Genomic DNA, 15,688 nt, shown 5'->3' on the forward strand with positions numbered 1-15,688 from the left:
TGTATTTTACTCATTTAATGTACTGTGTATTTCTTAAATTCTCTAGTTTTATTCACATTCTACACTCATTTTATGACTCCCACTTAGTCACGCCTTTACCGGGCCGGTTACTTGCTTGTGAGCTCTTGCGTTGCTGGTCTTCCTATTCTTTATCCGTCTTTCTCCTCCTTACTGCGGACATTATGTGAAGATAGTTCTATGTTATTGTGCCCATCCGGCATAAATTTGATTGAGCCAGATAAACTACTGATCTCAGTGGTATTCTGGCTATAAGTTATCAGTCAGTCAGTCAACAGCGTGTTCATAGATTTTGAGACTACTTTTTTTGCGTGAGTAGGAAATTTTGTACCAATAATGGCTAAACGATCGTTTGATGAAGTAAGTGGAATTTTTTGTGCACTTGTATTTTTAATTTATTAATCAATTTAATTCCTAATTAATAAACAGAGTAATTCCTTTTTTGCGCAGTTTAAAAAAAATCAAGATTCTATTGATTATGAAGATTACTTGAGCGATAGCGAGGTAAATTTAAAATAATATTTTATTTAAAAAAGTATTAAGTTAGAAATGCATATATGATGTTTTAAGTGAATACAATGATATCTCTGCATTTAGTGTGGAAAAAAAATTATCGTTTAGTATACGATAAAAGGGTGATATTACCAGATTTTACGACGCTACCGTTCGGCTACTGATGATTCTATCCAGTGAAGCATTCAAAAGTTAAATTTTATCGATGATGATATTTTACATTTACTTTGGGTAATGTAGTATTCTGAGATAAAATATAAATATATATAAAGTATTTTACAGGTAAGGAAAATTCGACAACTTATAGTTAAATGAACATTTTTATTTAGTACTTTATCCATGGCTGTTTTCTTGCGTACATGCTTTGTTTGATTCTAGAAACAATTAAGGATTTCTTTTCTCTTAACAATTTTTCGTTATGCCCGAATGCATCAGGCATTTCCTTCAAAACAGATCGAAATAAATTTCGTCCTATAGGCCCTTTTTTCCTATTCCGCAATAAATCGTTAATTAAATGAACAATATTGGATCTAGGAATTGTTTCCCCTTTATACAGAATTTCACCTTTAGAAGTCCACGACAAAATATTTTGTTTATTTTTTAAAAAGGAGTAAATGTCCTTGGCTATATGCTTCTTTTTCACTGGAACAACAGCTAGGATATTCTTTTCGATGACGTCTTCTTCTTTTTCTTTCTCTGCTTCGGTTTCAGGCTTAACAGAATTATCTGCTTCAATCATGTTTTCTGACTCTGGCATTGCCTTCACAGAAACATCTTTCTCCGGGTGAGGAACATGAACAAATTTTTGAAGTGCTTGTGAATATAACATTGCTTTATCACTTTCGTTCAAATTCTTATTTCTTAATATAGAGTACATTTGTTTATCTATTTCTGATAAATACTCTTCTGTCATGTTTTCTAACCGATCTTCCGGTATAAGGCCATATTTTTTACTGTACTCCATTAATAATAGAACTGATCACAGATATAGCTGCAGGTAAGAGAAAACTCAGAAAACCATCGCCTCGTTGAACGAGCAATTCTCGTTTTTTGTACAAAGGTATTTTACGGTTCGCTAACTTACGTATACTTCTCTTAAAAGGAGTGAGTTTATTTTTCAGAGTTTTAGATACTGGTATATTACCCCGAATTAAATTGAGTGCACACTCACACAAAGATTTGATGATACTATTTGGAACTTTTTGAAGTAGAAATCTTTTTGATTTACTCTTTGCTAATGTTTTCAGTTGCTTTATTAAATGCTGCTCGCATTCTGATATTTTTAGTATTCAATGAAGCTACGAAATGAATTCTGTAGTATTTATAGGATTCCAAATCCAATATTTTATCCTTTACTTCTTTTCATATAAACGTGGAATAATAAGCGGATTTTTCATTTTATAATAAAGTAAGAAAAAAGATAATGCATTCTAAAATTTGAGTTTTGTATCAGATTTCCGCTAAGCGTTTTCTTATCTCGGTAAATACACGTAATGTTTGTCTTCCGGAAATATTCCTGTTCGTAAACGTAAACTCTCTTCTGTGTCAGGTTTCAAATCAATCAACAGATAGCTGTAAGGTTTAAAAGTTGCATCCTGAAACACTTCTTGAAAAAATTTATTTCTTGTTGGGTAAAGTTGTCTACCCAAGTGCATGATCTGAGACTTATCTCGCGGATTTTTAAATAAGACCATATAATGGCAATTAAGAGAAATTTCTCTCATTTCTTTACCTTTGTGAAATAAGTTTTGAACGATGAAAATAATGCTTAAATTTTTATGGTGGCTTCCTTTGGTAAATAGTTTTGTTAATTTTGATTCATTGCCCAGTTCGGACATTAAATCATCGATCACGATTAAAGCATTTGTAATGTTATTCAAATGAGAAGGAAATACTTCGTGAAACTGTACGTCGCGCATTTGGGTATACAATGGCTGATATGCACCACACTGTTTTAGTAGGAACAGGATCTATGCTTTTATGTTCAATCATTTTTTTAACAAATATTGTTTTTCCTGAAGATGTAAGACCTGCCACTATCATTGTAAAAGGATGTTTTAACTTAGGAAACTCCATCGTAAGTGAACTTTTCTGTATTTAAGTTAAATATTTATAGTTCTTCCGTACCCCCTCCCTCCCTCAAAAATTACATAGTTTAAAAAATGACCTAGATTAAAAAAAGAATCATAATAAATTATTATTATTTGTTAATAACAAAATGAGTGGAAAAAAATGCACACACAGTATTTCCAAATCAAAATCTAACCTTTATTTTTTAAATGTCATTCTAAGACCATATTTCTTTTTAACAAATTGGTATATTCTAAAATCATTGCTTTTACACAAAGAAAGATTATATAAAATATCATACATAGATTTGCCCTGGCATCTTTTTAATAAAAAATAAATGCAGTATTGTCGACATACATTAGATGTTAAACTTTGAAATCGAATTTTATTATAATGAGTTACACGAAAATGTGACACAAAATTCTCGATGTTTTTTCCATAAAACTCCGGAGGCTCTCCGTAAGAATCGAAAAATTCCAAGGCTTTATCTTCTATAAACAGGGCAAGCCAATGCGTTCCATTTTCTGTAGAGGGTGATACATTTATTACCATAGCAGATCGTTTTCCAGGCATAGGTATCATGTCAGAAGGAAATACTCCTTGGAAGTACGGAGCAGTGTCCATGCCTTGAGACAATATGTGATGAAGCTGAAGGGTGTGCATCTTAATTTGCAAAGTCGTAAATAACAGTTCTGGATTTATTAATCTCGATTATATTTTCAAACTCGCTGTACACTATAACAGATATTGTTTGTGATAGTGGTGCTCTAAATTTCATTTCTAGACGTAAATTGCTGTGTTTTATTAGATTCATGCACTCTCCATCACATAAGTCAGGCGACAAATCAAAGGCATATAATGTATAACCTAAGGGATAATCGTCTCTCGATATAAAAATACCATGATCTTGACTCACTTTCTCTCTTCCGAGAAATAATCTTTGGTAAGCTCGAATATAATTATTTTCATCAAAATTCGGCTCGAGAGGATTGTAAGGCACAGGCTGACCGTCCACATAGGCTCCGATAAAATTTAAGTGATAATGATTAAACTCGAAAGGTGATTTCTTATAAGTTCCGCGAAAAGCATCATTATCTACGCATCCAACAATCACCCGTTTTGGCATCTGCCCGACAAAGACGTTATCTTGTACGATAGACATGCTGCCTTGCGGTACAGAATATACTTTGCACAACACTCTGTTAATGGGGTATTTTGCTGTCGCTTTTTCTAAAGCTTTGGCATGTCCGAGAGTAATACCTGGACTGACGCGAACTTTTCGAACGAAAAGGGAAACATGATCCAATACCACTTTGTGTCCTTCGTTACCATGTAAACAAAATTCGGGTTTACTCCGTATAAGTTTTAGTTTCAAATCTACAAGGTTCAACATTAGTCTATCTCGATGAAACAAATCGCAGTGAATGCCCCCTATCATATCTATTGTATTACGTAATTTAAAAAATTCGGAACGCTTAACCCAACCTTCGTTATCTGTAAATATTTTACTACATGTATCTTTGTAGAACATTTCGCATGTAAGTTGCGAAGTTTTACTGTCAAACCCATGATTTAATAGAGTTTCTATATAAGCTCTATATGGATACATATTGCTCGAAGAAGAGATTAATCGATCGTTTAGAGTGACGTGCACTTGAGAAAACAGCGAGTGAAGGAAAAGATTGACGGGACCAATCTTTGAATCTGCTACTGTAGGTTTTCCATCCGTTTTTATTATTTTAGCTTTTACATAAAGAAGTGTTTGGGACAAGTCCATATACTCCTCTCCACTACCGGAAACAAGGAATTCAACAGGTCCTCCATCAAATACATTCGAAAGTGGATGAAACTGAATCCATTGCCCATTTTGAATGACAGTCTGAGTTCCAGGTATGTGTAAAAGTTCTAATTCTGATTTAGTACATTCGGGAGAATCTTTTAACATAAAAGCCATTTCCGTTTTTATTTTTTCTTAAATATGTTGTTTAGGTTAGTCAAAAAATATCTCGTCGACGTAGCTTTTTGGCTTTCGAAGAACTAATACGTTGTCGAGTTTTACGCTTTCTTTTATACTTCCCTCTACCTAACATCGATTCTACTTTCTTAACAGCTTTTCCAGCCAATAATTTTCCAGCTTCTCTTGATCTTTGTTGCGCGGCCATCTTTAAATTTTTCCCCTCCATGACATCAGAAGCTATACGTGTCCCTGCCAGCAAGGCTTTTTTTCCTACGGTTTCTGCCCCTTTCCAGAGAACAGGTAATGCCAATCGAAATATTTTCTTAAAAAATCCACCGATACCATAGCCTCTTTGATAAGCTATCTGTCCGCGATAAAATGGAAGGCCAGATCCTAACTGGCCGACATAATGATCTTCAAACTTTTTTGTACAACACACATAAGGAACACGCCTCATACTGTATGTAACGTGTCAAATTTTCAAATGATTTGTTTCATGAAATGTATTATCCCTTTTATAGGATATGCCGCAATCGAAAATGCAGAATAATGATCACTTTTCCTCTTTAGAATGGAACAAATTCCCCAGAGTTTAATCTTATTTCCATTTCAATCGTTTGAAAATGATTTCGAATAACAGGAACATAGTGTGGTCTGTCATAATGAGTACTGATGACTTCTCCATCTTTTCCATTTATTTTTACAATACGCAATAAGGGAGCTTGAAGGTTTCCCACTATTTGTGGTTCTACGATATCTGTATAGATATAAAAAAAATGGGAAGGAAGCACGTGGATCAGCGACGAAGGAACTTTCAGCTATATCTTCTATTACTTGCAGTTCAAATCCTAACAGATTGCAAAGACCTTTCTCAAAAATTAGTTTTGCTCCTTTCTCAGTTTTAATATTCACACGCTTTGTCACAGGACTGTATTTAAATGTAATTTTGTTTCTTAAAGGTGGAATATTCATTTCGTTCAAAATATCTTGTACACATTCATAATATCCAGGTGGTAACCTTCTTCCCTGGAGTTCTCCATCTTTTAAAGCAAACCCGAACAGATTATTTTCTTTATTTATATTATACCATTCGTGCGGATAAATTATTTCGGTTAATCCAACTTCCCATAGACCGTTTAATGTAATTGGTATAGGTAGCTGTGTCACAAAATGCGAAAGTGTATTTTCTGAGAAATGTTCTTGACTACTATCAGAGGGTAGCGTCACGTAGAACGACATCTCTAACTGATGAAATTCAGAACAGAATGTTCTCTTTTTATAACATTTTTACATCGGAAGCATTAAATTTATCCGGGTATCCCTGAAATTTGACAAAATACTGCATTTTTCCAGCCACTTTTTTTTTTGTTTTAATATTTTTTCTACCGGATAAAATCCCGAATCAGATACTTTTTGTAGTTCATTTTCATAAAAACTACCTTCAATCACTTCTCCAGCTAAATCTCTTAATTTATAAACTGCAGGTTTTTCGGGGATCATTCGATGAATTGTAAATATTTTTCGAGTCCAATTATTTTCGTAACCCTTCTCAAAAGGTCTTTTCAGCTTACTAATACGCACCGTATCGCCTGTTTTAAACTGGGACGTAACAGATTTTATCATATCACCATATAAATTCTTCCATACCACAGACTGATTATTTATATTCACTGATGAAGGTTCCATTTGAATACTGCGATGCCAAGTGTGATTGTAACTATAGATTAATTTATTCAACACATCTATATAGCAATGTGTGTTAAACTCTTTAAAATATTTCCACATTTTTGTCTTTAGAGTCCTATTAAATCTTTCAATAATGCTCGCTTTTGTTTCGTTATTTGTTGTAAAATAATGAATGCCCTTTTCTTTAAATAAATTTTGCACTAATTTATTTTTAAATTCCGAGCTTTTATCTGTTTGTAATAAATCTGGTTTACGCTCTTTAAAAATGTTTTCAAATGCCCTTTTCACACTAGAGCCCTTCTTGTCTTTCAAAGGTATAGCCCAAGCATATTTCGAAAAAATATCTATGCATGTTAACAAATATTTATACCCTCTATTAAATCTGGCTAAATTTTGTAAATCTACTAAATCAGATTGAAATTGTTCGTCGATCCCCCCTACAATGGCTCGGTTGCGTTGGAACTTGTGCTGCAGAGGCTTGTGAAGCGTATAAGAATCCCTCTTCTCTAACCATCTTTTGATCTCTTTGCTCTTTACTCCAGAAACACGACGTAAAGCATTGATACCACCGAAGCTTGCCGGTTGCGCTGGATTCCGATAAGTCAGATCCAGAATTTCTGACATTACAACATGAACTTTTATCAACGGAAATTGTGATGTTCATCCTCATACAACCGCTATCCAAATAAATGATAAATCAAATTTAAATTTATTTATACTTTTTATAAGCCCCTTACCTAATCCTCATAACAACCTGCTCAAACATTAGTTTTATAGTTTCATCTAAGTTAGAAAATTATTATTATCATTTCATTTCTTAAAATATAAAAGAATAAGAGACTAAATATTTCAATTGTAAACTCTTTTATATGTACAAAAAAGTATTTACAAACATTCACAAAATAACTTGATAGGCGATTATTCACACGCATATATACATATACATTTACAATAAATTTTAAAAAATGAACCAACTAACCTGAAACATAAATCTTTAGCATTATTTAACAACATTTCATAATCAATATTTTTTAGAAATGACACTGTAATATAATTTGCAATATTCGAATTTTTACTCACAAATTCAGTAGCAATGTTCACAATATTTATTTTACACACAGCAAGATCTCCATATTTCCAAAGTTTATCCGAATTGGTCATCGTGACACACTCATGGCCAAGCTGATTGCCGTATTCCATAATGCACCCACTACACTCGAAAATGTCCGCTATGTTTGAACTTATAGTCTCTTTTAAGAGTTCGATAAGAGATGTCGAAAGACACATTTCTGCATCAACAGGAGCGATTTGGTTGTCCTGATGTGATGGCATTTGCTTGAAAACTTCGTTCAAAACGTAGAACTGGAAAGTAGGCCCAAACATTAATGTAACCACCTCCGTTGTTATTTGTTTTCTTATTCGTATGAGTTGCTCCCATTCACATTTTGTAAGAACACATACACTTGGCAAAAATTCACGAGTCAAATCTTTGCATATGTAATAAATTTTTTATTATATATGTCAATCAACAACTGAAAACTATTTAAAAATTCAGCACCAAGTATGTGTTTAGAAACTTTTGCCCCAATAAAGGCCACTGAAATGTGGAGAAGAAGCCTAGGTTAAGTGAAGACATTTTTATACCATATGTGGGCATCTCAGTACCATTTGCTGTATATAATTTGTAATCACAATCTTTAGAATCAGTTTTAAAAGGGGCTACAATTGACGCATCAGCACCACTATCAACCTCTTTTTTTTTTTTTTTTTTTTTAATCTTTTACAAATAAACGGAATTTCCGGTACTTGGATTCCTCTGCAGCAGAACTTACCGCTACATCTACTGCTAGGCCCGGTTTCCCGATTCACTCCAACTGCAGGGTTGGACACATTTCTCAGAGAAAATGATAAAAACGCACACTTGCTATCCGGCTTCTTCTCCTAAAATGACTGTAGCCCCGATTAGAACTACGGGAGTGTCTTTGTTCACACTGCATACTTACTATTTGTAGTTCAAGTCAAAAAATTTTTGCAATTAATTCATCCATGCCACCTGACTCAGCGTGAATAGCAGACAATTCTGGGTGGAGATGCAGGAGTCATTTCCATAATAATATGACATTTATTTTATTTTATTTGTCAAATGCCAGTTACATTGGCCGTTAAGCCATTAAACTCCGTGCTTGCCAATAGCGCTGAAATCTACAAGAAAAATTTGTCAGTGCTTCACACTCGTCCAAATGTTCCGCTGTCATTGGCCGTTCACTATTACATAAAACACACAACGGCGAATCAACTAGTCCAATGCGAAATAAATGATTCCGTAGACATGTCCCGTCAGTAGTCTAAAAGATGCAACTGCAACTGTTTGTGGGTGGTCGAGAACAAAGCTGGGTTTGTTGAGAGAACACTCCAAGGCTTGACCATTGGTTGCCCTGAAAAGGACAGTTTGGAAGATCTCTAGGAGCCATCAACAAGCGGCAAAGTTGTAGCAGATTTAGCGTAACCCAGGGTGCACCACGAGAAGGAATAATATGACATTTTATCTAGCTCTAAAAGTTCACAGGACTTTGTCAGATATATTGTTTGATCTGAGTGAAAGCATCTTTCGTAACATATGCCTACACATTTTATCACCTAATTCTACTTCAGTGATTAAATAATTTATTCTCTTATTTTCACTCTCTTTGAAAGTATTCAGATGCCTTTCTTTTGCAGTTGTGTATTTTTGCAAAGAATCAGCTTTAATAATACCCCATGTATTTTCTATGAATCGAGGTTCCAACTGGCTGACTAAATAATTGAATTTCGTGTCCTCTGCCTTAATACCGCAAATCGGAAACTGGGCTTCTACTTCGTAAAACCGCATTTCAAGCTGGGCAATCACAAATGGTGGAATTTCTGTGCTAACAGAACTTGCTTCTACCACGTTTCCTGTTTCAGCAGTATCGTGTAGCATATTGATTGTATAACTTAGTCACAGGCAGTAGAAGCCACCTTCTTGTCAGTATATATATATATATATATATAATTTTTTTTTAAGGTTACGAGTAGATCTGATATTTCCTTAAAAAAAATCTGATGCAGACACCACATTACTTCCTTGTACCGCAGAGGCGTAGTTATGGTTTTTAGCACCCGGGGACAACTGAAGATTTTGCGCCCCTTTCTGTGTGCCAAGATTGGGAAAGATTTCATTCTAAAATTATGTAACATAAATTTGGCGATCCTGAATGCTGCGCCCGGGGCCCCTTGCCCCACCGTAGCTATGCCATTGTTTGTATGGAATATTAAATTATACGCATTTTTTGCTGCATTTCATTTAAACTTACTTCCTCGAAATTCATTAGACATATGTTTCTCATTCAATTAATTCAGTTCTCACTTTTCGGCATTGCAAAAATACATGAAATCTCAAAATATCTTCATTAAAAATTGAAAAATATAGATAAACATAAAACACTAAATACAGTTAAAATAATAATAATAACAATAAACAATTTTTACAATCAAAATTAGTTTCTACGCAAAAGCAGGCAAGAATGCAGATTTTTCGGTACGCAACCCTGAAAGTTTACCTTTGGTCTCACTCGGCAAAAAGACACTGAAGGTGCAAAAACTGAATTCACTATTCTGCTAGGATTCAAATATAAACAAATATGGCTGCTATGGTAAAAAAAAAAAAAAAAAAAAAAAAAAATTAGGCTTAGCCGAACTTAAACAACTTTTAAATTGTTGATAATTCTACAAGTACTGCATGCAGATTAACTAAAAGCATAAAAACCTTAACCGGAAGACACAATTCAATCATTTTGAAAGCAAAAAATGCACAATTTACAAGCATATAAGAATAAACAAACTGAGCTCAAGGAGCTGAGTACCAGAGTGAGTACATATATATATTTATATACTTTTAGTGCGGTCGATTGCAACCAAAATGAAGGTGCACAACTACATGTTATAGCAGTTCTATGTACAAAATTTCAACGTTCAGAGGCTACTCTTTTTTGAGTTATGCGAGATACATACGTACAGACGTTACAAAAAAATCTCTTCTGATTCCATTTTAAATCAATTTTATAATCCGTTTGGGAAGGGAAAGAAAAGGCCTTTATTCTATCCTTACATACAGAGGTCACGCAAAAACATTGTTAAATTGCATTCGATAGTGGTCAAAATGCATATCTTTATTTAAATATGATACCTGGAATTTTTCATGATCACAATACTTCTTTTATTTCGTACAAGGAAGTAAAAAGAATACCGGGGAAAAAAAAAAAAGAACCCGGCTAGCCAAATTCTAATCCATTTTATTTCAAATTAAAATTTCTAATATACAGTTGCCAGCCATTAAATATTGCATAAATTTGTTACATCATTTTTAAATATTTACCTTGCTTGTTTACATTAGCTGTACTTAAGTCATGTGATATCTGAGGTCATCTGCATTGTTTGTTTACAAAAGCTATACATAAGTCAAGTGATCTCTGAGGTCATCGGAATGTATCTTATTAGCTCAAGTGAAAGATCTTTAGATGAACTATTGCTTGGGATAGATGCATTATGTTCACAGAGAGTTATTAAAAAGTTCATGAAATTTCTTAAAATATTACTGTACATTAAGAGTCCTTGAATGAAAAGGAAGAGGTTATTGTAAACTGAAGAAAAGGAAAGTATTAGTCATGCCTGTAATCATGAAGCATCAGATCAACTAAACAGAAAAAGGATAATCTTTCTGCTGGCTGAAATTGTAAATTTTGAAATTTGAATACATCACTCGAAGAAGGACTTATACATGAAACATCAAAATATCTATAAAAAAAATTTTAAATTTGTTGTGGGTCTAATTTGTAACTTGACAAAATGCCATGCAAAAAGATTGAAATCTGAAACCAAAGGATAAATTACTAAAAGATTTTAATGTTCTGAAAAAAAATTTCATTTAAACTGTGAATTTTCCAAACAGTATTGTGTAGTACTGTTTGGAAAATTCAACCAAAACAAGGAATTATAATTACTGAAGAACTAATAAAAATGCAAATATCTCAAGGAAGTCCAAAAGATACATTGAAATTCCTTTTCTAGAATCAAGAGATGTTATAATTGTTTTTCTAGAGAGGTTTCAAGCTATAGAGCTAAAAAATGTTTCTTTTTTTTAGAACTTTTCCATTTAGAAGTCGTTAAATGCTAAGCCAGAATTTTATATCAAGTGACATACGGTTCGCAAGTTGGAGAAAAGAGACACCAAATATTATTTATCAAAAGTTGCATGTTGAAGAGGAAGATGCTGATCTTCATGGAGATTTGATAACTGGATAAAAGACATTTGTTACTAAACGAATATTAAGTTACTCGAAATGTATAATACCAATGAAACTGAACTGCATTAGAAAACACAGCAGGAACACACTAATATTTAAAAGTGAAACAGCAGATGGTTTAAGAAGCTGAAGGAATAAGTTACCATTTTAATAATGTGCAGTATTAAGAAGACAGCACTGGTTATTGACAAAAATCAGAAAACATCGATATCTGAAGGGAGTCAAGAATTTACTTACCATAATAACAAGAAGTCATGCATGACTATTTTAACTGATTTTCTTTTTTAAATGGGGCATCAAACTAAATAATGAAAATACAGCTTTACTAATCAGAAAACTGTGCAGTGCACACAACTGTTTCTAAAACAACATTGTGTGTCAACATTGAATACAATTTCTAACATTCAACCTCATTTCAGAGAAGATGTCCAGTAAATAATAAAGAGAATTGAATTTTGTGAAAATGCAAGCACTTCGAAAGAAATGAAAGTAAGTCAATATATCTGCTACAGGCAAGTATATTATAATCAATACAGAGTGTTAATCTCTTAAAATCATTTAAAAACTGTTTTCAAAGATGTGACTTTTACACAGAAGAAACCTCAGAGGAATTGCAAACTGCAGCTAATGTTCCAGATAAAACAAATGCTGTTAGAATAGTCATTTGTAACAGACACAATTTCATCAGGAATGTAATTATGAAAATATTTTTATTAACACTCAAAAAATGAATTTCAAAATTGCATAATAAATAAATTTTTGTATTATTTTATGAATTAATTGTTAGTTATTATTTAACTTGAAATTATTTAATCTGAATTATTAGTTATTATTTAACTTGAAAATTTTAAATCCAATATCACCGTTTGCAATACACAAATGACCGTCTATTAACACCTTAACTGCCCCAGATGCGCAGCCGATTCGTTAACTTTGCGAATAATTTTAGGTGTAGCAGCGCAAAGCAAATGATAGCAGTTTGGAAGGACGTATATATATGCCTGGGGCAGTTAACGCATCGGCTGAGCAAGGCGTATATATACGCCCGCGGCAGTTAAGGGGTTAAACACGGCCGCATAATAAACTCAAATATGTTTGGGGCAGAAGTGATTTGATTAAGCAGTGGGTACTGTGTAGTTATAAATCTAAATAATAACATTTTATATATATAATAAAATAATCAAAATTTACATTATATGTAAAAATTTTAATAATTTGTATATTAACAGAATTCTCTGAATTATAAAATTTTAGAAAAAATAAAACATTTATTTTTAGTGCAAAAATCAAAATAGCTCAGCTGCTTTCAAACTCACAATCTGATGGTAAAATTAAATTTAATGTTTTAACAAATGTGCCAAAGAAGTAAAAGTACAAATCAAGTTAGCTAAACATAGTCTAAAAGTTGAAAAATCACTAGTAATAGAAAATTGAAAATACATTCAAATGCAAGCAGACCACAAATCAAGTTTTTCTTGTTTGTCAGCTTTCTTGAATTACAATAATATAGTACATAATGCCTTTTAAAAAGAAAAATACGCTATCAAATTCAGTTAACACTAACAAATGAGTTAAAAAAAATACATTAAGCCTTACGATTTTCAGGTACAATTCTGTTCAGTTAAAAATGCACCAACAACCATGCCAAATTGGCTAGAGAAATTAATGTTTAAAATAACATAGCTCGAGAATTCTAGTTTTCGCTTGAAATATCGTTGCTCGTTATTTTGAATATTTTTTCGTGGCTCAAGATTTCTGGTTTTTGTTTGAAATATTGTTACTGGTTATTTTTTTTGTCAAATGAACTGTTTTATTTTCCATGCCCTGGGATGTTCTGCAATTCCGTCGTATGTGGCCTTCAGTACCACATTTCCAACACTTTAGAGTCAGTTTGTTCTTACTCCTACTCCGTACCAAAGCATTGACTTGTCTGGATAAATTATCCAAACGAGCCATCAATGGATCCACTCCAATTATGGAACTCTAATGGAATGCAATCCACAACGCAGAGAAAGCTAATCCGATCAACAATAATAACAGCAGCTAACTAAACAACAACTGAGATCAGATGTTCTCTGTCTGGCTTTTCATAATTTTTGTATTCTTTTGAACTCTATTATTATTTTATAATTTAATACTTAGCGAAAATTGGTGGCAAAAAAAAAGTGGCACATTTTTAACTGATGCCGCTGTAATGAAACAGTACCCAATAACAAATCACTTGTAGTAATGTATAGAAAGTATTCTATCATTTATAAAGAAATAAATCAGAAATTTATTATTCAAAATAAACACCCCATCATAAATTTTCTTAAAATAATAACCTAAACTCCAAGCAATTCATGCCATATATTTTTTAGTAAGCAAAACGCTAATTTAGTAGCTAAAACAGCTTTTCGGCTGCATGATTTCCATATGCAGTCACCAAATAAATTTCCACATCTTTGTAGCCCATCATGGCCAATGAGCATGGCTCCTGCCTATTTATTTGGAGATATGTTTCCTTGGTACTATTCAGTTTTGAGGGCCGTAAAAAAATTGCCAAACTATTGTTGATGCCAGTGCTGCCAAAAATAAATGCAGCAACCCTAATGCAAGAAAGCAAGTATAATAGTAAATAACTATTTAAGATTGATGTTTTAATTTAGATGAAATGGTTAATTTCATATAATACTTTTTTATTATTATAATTTATATAAAAAGGCTAAACATGACTGAATAGAAGCATAAGAGTAAATAACTATTTCAGATCATTATTAAAATTTATATAAAAATTGCTAAACATACTAATTCTCTATAATGAATGATGCTTTTTCTTTGAAAAAATTCTCGGTAAAGTGCAGAATCACCCACTTATTTTTTTGCTGCTTTTTACAAGGGTAAAAACAATTGGATTTTTGTCAATTTTTTTTGACTTTTTAAGTGAAAATAGGTCGATGTGTAGATAAAGTCAAGGGTGTGCGCAGTGCTATTTATGAGCAATTCTGGAAATTTTTTTTTAAGTAGGTCGATGTGTACATGGATACCGAGTATGTGCAATTCTTAAAAACGCATCAAGCAGTGGGTGATTCTGCACTTTACCCAAAATTCTATTGCAGACTTTTCGTCATGGGCAATTCCCAAATTGTTAAAATCCTTAGCATATCAAAAAAAGGATTTAAAAATTTTGCCGTATTTGGTGCTTTTGCGCATACATTTTCGCTGCAATTTTTTTATGGTCCTCAAAACGGAACAGTACTGTTTCCTTTATATTATTTCACAGCCTACTGGTAGGCACTTTGAGAATCTTTGGTGGGCTTTTTTTTTTTTTTTTTTTTTTTTTTTTTTTTTTTTTTGTAAATAATTATGCCAGAACACACAGAACAGCTGCTAAAATGTGATGGTATGACTCGAGTCAGCATGCTTTCCCTGGTTTAAACCCTACGGAACATGTGAGAACAATTTGGGAAGAGAAATAAAGCTCTTTAACAGAAGATCAGTCTTACCTGAAGAACTACTACATCATCTGGCACTGAGAATGAAAGTGCTATGCAACTGTTGTACTTAAGGGAAGTCATATTCTTTACTAAGCAACTTATGTTTGTTGCTCTCTCTCTTGGGTGAATAATCATTTATACCAATGCAATTCTTTCTAAAGTTTTCTGTTTGATTCTTTACTGCATGCATCTATTTATTTTGAGCTTCAATGGACTGAGACAAAGAGTTTTAGTATGCATTTTTTTTTAAATGTTAAATTTATTTTCAATTATGAAAAAATTCAGTTGAAAATGTTGAACATTAATCTCTTTGACGCATAGGTGAAAGAGATTACTGTAGAACTATTTCATTAAAATGACCAAATATCTCATTTTAAATGTATGCTTTGGAAACTGAATTTAATTTAACATAAAAAAATAAAGAGGCATGCTATCTTCTCAGTTCAAAGAAACTAAAAAATAAACACATAGTTAGAAAAATAAATAAGTTGATAAAAAAATCTGAACACTGGTAGTTCGGTCTGAGGTTCGAATCCCACGAACGGGCTGGCTGCATGGGTGTTTTCATGGTTTTCCCCATGTGTAACGTGTATACGAGCCAGTTTCCCTTAGAAAGTCCTCCACGAAGGCATCCATCCCCTTAGGCA

At 32.8% G+C, this 15,688-nt stretch overlaps 1 long non-coding RNA gene across 1 annotated transcript in view; it reads left to right on the top strand.

Moving 5' to 3' along the window:
* LOC146998519 (uncharacterized) overlaps positions 1 to 15,688 on the top strand; it is a 60,673-nt gene that overhangs the window by 41,919 nt on the left and 3,066 nt on the right. The gene's annotated exons all lie outside the window — the stretch shown is intronic.

This window comes from Stegodyphus dumicola, chromosome 2 (assembly GCF_044657685.1).
Source record: "Stegodyphus dumicola isolate Sdum_Otavi_A_Nest chromosome 2, ASM4465768v1".
NCBI classification, from domain to species: Eukaryota; Metazoa; Arthropoda; class Arachnida; order Araneae; family Eresidae; genus Stegodyphus; species Stegodyphus dumicola.